We start from the raw sequence: 5,120 nt of genomic DNA on the forward strand, positions 1-5,120 counted from the left end.
AATGGCTAGTACTAGCCTTGGTGGCGGGAGTGAGGTGTTTAGCCAGTGTTATGTGGACATGAGTGCCTTCCTCATTACACCACCTTAGAAATTGCTTCCTAAAGCATTCTGCAGGAGTTGCCACTTGTTGTTGTGGCATGGCAAGTCTTTGGGATCTCTTGCGCTCCTTTAGGGCTTGATGATATCGTCTCTTCCTTTCGGTCTTACGGCTTCGCAAGTCTTTGACTGATGCCATTTGTTGGTTTCCCGGTTTGGTACTACCATCGGAACTCTCGACTCCTTTGTCGTTCTTGCTTGTGTTGCCTGAGTTGATGTGTGTAAGGAAAGTTGTGACAGCAACTGCTACTGTAGCTTGTAATGTAGCGGCGTCGATATGGAGGATAGGGGTTTCGTTGCTCTGCTGATTGTTTCCGGATGACGACATGATTCTGTAACATGAAAGATAAGGATTTTGTGAGCGATTCTGGTTAACTGTAGATGTACTTCGATTGTTCAAGTAAAGAGTAAGACTATGTTCTCGAAAGTTTGACCTACATCCCTATGATGCAGTCCTAGTATGGATTGGAAGTATGTTTGCGGAGGTTTGACCTACATCCCTGTGATGAAGTCCTAGTATTGAGTGGAAGTGTGTTCATAGAATGGTCTCATGATGCTTGCTGTTCAAGCTGAGGTATCGTTGGTTGGTGAATTACATGATCCAACCACTAAAAGAGACTTGGAAATGTTTCCGGAGCTAAATTACTATAGTCCAATGACTTGACTAAAGCATGTTTCAGATAGACTCCAATGAAAGTATGATAAGAGTACTTGAATAAAGAATGACACAGAAGTCAGCCGACTGTCAATATCTTCGATATTCAAGACGTAAAAGTTCAGGAAAATGACCTTGTAAAAGGTCTTACATCATATCCAGAGGAGATAGTTCTTGACATCATAAAGACCTATCCAAATGTACTTACAGTACAATATAGTTTCATAGAAAATGCCACATCGGGCATAGACAGAAAATGATTCCTTTTTACAACGAAAATAAAGTAAAGCATCTACTACTGGTGACGGTCATCCCTCTAGTGAACTCTCAGTTCAGCCAGTTGACGTTCCACGTCAAGTAGGTGTCTTTCGTACACCCTCTGGCGTACGCGGAGTTCTATGACTTCGGCTCGTGATTCAGTCAGTGCTTGAAGCAAGGCTTCATGGTCTCTTTCAGATCTCTCACGAGCATCTTCTAGAGGAATGGTGCGGAGGGTATGCATTCTCGCATCGGTGACAAGTCCTGTGATTTGACGTAGAGTTGTCCTGCCTTGAATCTCATTTCGGGCCACTCTGCGGACCAAGATTGGCAAGATTCTTTCTGCTGAGCCCCCATTGCTCTGGTCATAAAAGCTTCGGTTACCATTAAATGGCATGGGTTGATCTTGCTCTTCGCTCCATGTTTCCAAGCATTCTACCCAAGGAGGCATCAGGCCATGAAAAGCGGGACGAGGGTTAGGATTTAGAAATGGAGCTACCGGGGGTAGGTTCTTAACCTCGGGTTCGGAGTTATCAACATCCGAAAGGTTTTCAGCATGGTGATCATTCAAAGGGATTGGATGATCACTCTCTAGTTCTTCTTCAAACCATCCAACATTGCCTTCGTTCGGAAGGTACGGGTTGCCGTGGGGATGGAGTCCAGTCATGTTAACTACGCAAGAATTGGGGTAAGGAATTAATTATTAGACGAACTATCTTGATAACTATTAGAAAATCTTCATTAGTTACATCGCTATTTGTAAAGTGCATAACATTTATATGTAATCAACACAGGATAGGCTTTCGAATAAGTGACCTTAACTCCAAAGTCACAAGGAATAAGGGTAAAGCAAAAACTTCACCGATTCTAAGTCTATAACATCCTAGTTACATATAGCCTTAGTGTATCCACTTAGCAACTATCAACTAAGTAATGAAGATCCTTTTTAGTTCTCAAGTAAGTAATTATGGTAACACAAAACACCCCTATGGTATTTTTAGACTTAGGTTTTGTTATAATCTTCTCATCGTGGTAATGTTGGTAAGTTTATAGAATTGTTGCTACATCACAACCATTCATGGGCATATGCTAATCATTCCTCGGACCAGCATAGTTGATCAGGCTATACAGCTCCCAAGACTGACTATATATCCCCAAGCTTAGTTGTGATATTCAACAATCGTAATACTTTTGTTCTTGTCGTTGTGACACCGATTTTAGTATGAATGCAGGCACGTATACTTACTTAAATATTTTATTATTTAGAAGTATAAACTCTAAGTTAGAGTATTTTTAATCCCATTGTATTTATAGTTAGTATATCTTTTATTGGTTGATTTACTCAATTCACTATAAACAAACCGAGAAGGGCGGAAACGTTTTGGGCGGAGGACATCATGTATGTATCACAACAATGTAAAGTAGTGAACAAGCAACAACATCATCCATTGCATTAATAGAATAACTCAGCTTACAAGTGTGTTCTTTCATAGTATAAAACAACATAACGAATACTCGAATTAAAAGATGAGTCTTGACTGCTCCGTCTTCTTTGAACCTTGCTTCGGTATTTGTCTATTTGTAACCTGAGAATACAAGTAATTTTGAAAGCGTGTATCAGCAATAAAGCTGGTGAATTCATAAGTATTTTCATGTTATTGCTTCGAAAAGTTGTTATGAAAGACTGGTGAATGTTTTATGAAACATTTAGTATAAGTATGAACACCCTAGAAAATACCGTATTTCCAACTAGTATAAAAAGTAGTCTTCTACCAAGACCCGAATGTTTTGAAAGTAGTCTTTAACCAAGACCTGACTGTTTTGAAAGTACGCATCACTTGAAAACGTGACGGTTTTTCCCCGTTCAACTATTATTATAAAAGTAAAAAGAAGTAATAATATAATAACTTATGTTGTCTCCTTTGGTACTAAGATACACACGGCATGGAAACTCGCCGTAAATGGATCAACCGTAGACATCCGTAAATGTGCATTTACCTCTGTTGCTAACAGCCAAGTTTAGGAATAGTTAGTCCCTTAAGTATACATGTAATGGTATCAATCGTATACAGTCGTATATGTGCATTTACCTATGTTGCTAACAGCCGGGTTTAGGAATAGTTAGTCCCTTAAGTATACCTGTAATGGTATCAACCGTATACATCCGTAGATGTGCATTTACCTTTGTTGCTAACAGCCGGGTGTAGGAATGGTTAGTCCCTTATAGTATATTATCATATATTATCTATGTAAAAGTATCCCTATAAGTGTATCCATGTAAGAGGAATCTCTGTAAGAGTATCCCGATAAGTATATCCATGTAAGAGGAATCTCTGTAAGAGTATCCATATAAGTGTGTCCATGTAAGAGGAATCTCTGTAAGAGTATCCCTTCATATAGCATGTAGTTTAGACTCATGAATGAACCGACTCTGGTGTAATTTCTTGTAATAGGGATAATGTTTTGTATCCCCTAAACTATTCCTATAATAGTTTACTAGAATGTAATTGATGAGTGTCCAAGTAGGTTTATACACCCTTGCTTCCCAAGAGCGTCGGAACTGAATTAACTAATGGAACATTTATGACTATATATGTACACATGATATATAACTAATATTTAAATGACCTTCGGACGGGTAACCGATATCCCACCAGACCACATCCAAATCGGGGAAAAAGAAACAGGGTGGATAGCCTTCCTAAGTCTTTTAAACATTTCTTATATAACTATACATATAGAGGCATGCAATTTATAATATAAAAGCATAAAAGAAGTTTTGTAAAACCTTTGAAAAGTTTAATAAATAAGAATTTATGACTTGATGTCATTTTATAAATCGATTCGAAAACCGTTTGACAAGACAGTTTAAGTGTGAGAAAACCTTTGTTTGAAGCACAACTATAACATATTCAAAAAGGAAACTTACAGTTTGTAAGACAGTTTCTAAAAGTGTTTCAACATGTAAAAACGTTTGTGAAAACTATTTGAAGTACATATGAAAATGTTCGTTTGTTCTTGTATATGAATGTATCTCCTTGAAATAGTATTTCTAGTATGTAAAAGTTCGTGATGTTCTAGTAAAACTATACCTATTATAGTTTTCTAAAAGTGTGTCTTGTTTGTATAGTAATCCCTAGTGAAATGCTCACTTGTTATGAAAAGTATAATTTTTGTAGTGCCTAAGATGGACACATATACATACAGTATAAGCAGAGTGTTTGATTTATACATATATAACAACATTTTTCATTTCAAAAAATATGATGTTATCGTGATATATTTTGCATACGAAAGTTTCCCTATATTAGTTATAAATCACATATGATTCCTTTGATAAAAAGCGTATAATGAAACTTTATATAACACACGATAATAATCGTGTGTCTTACTTGTATTCCCCCCTTAAAAGCATATAAAAGCATTTATAAAACATTTAAAAGTTTGGATTATAGGGGTATGAACTCACTTGATAGATTGAAGAAAGCGAGACGAAAACCGAGCAGAACTTCTACTCAAGCAAGCGGATTTCTCGGGATTCTCGGGAATCTCTGGAGCGTAAAAGTTACTTCCCAACTTGGATTTGAAAACCGGGACTTCGGGATGGCTCCGAGGGTTTAAACGAAGAGCTTCGGCGCGAGAAAGAGAAGAAACGAGAAAAAATGGCCGGCACCCTCGCATCCGTTTTATAGGGGCTGAAAGCCTCGCGTACGCAGGGCGTACTAGCGAGGGTACGCTGGGCGTACTCAACGTCATGGCTTACCGCATCTTCGGACAAAGCATCGAAGCGACTTGGACGGATTGAGGCCGAGCATCCGAGTACGCTGGGCGTAACCTGGATTGGTCCGATGACTCCTCCTTCGGATAATACCGGATTTTGAATTTAATTTATATTTTAATTATTTAGTAAACTTCAAAAATTCATATATTCCTCATACGAACTACGTTTTCAATATTCCTTTATATTCACGCGAAGGTGAGACTACGATCTACAACTTTCGTTTAGACTCTATCGGCTAATTTTGACTTTATTTTTAGTATTATATTTTTAATAGGTCGAGACAGGAAAAGTTCGTTAAAATTTCATAACTCCTTCATCTGATGTCTGTTT

The sequence above is a fragment of the Lactuca serriola genome, chromosome 9, assembly GCF_051521515.1.
Source record: "Lactuca serriola cultivar US96UC23 chromosome 9, Lser_US96UC23_V15, whole genome shotgun sequence".
NCBI lineage: Eukaryota > Viridiplantae > Streptophyta > Magnoliopsida > Asterales > Asteraceae > Lactuca > Lactuca serriola.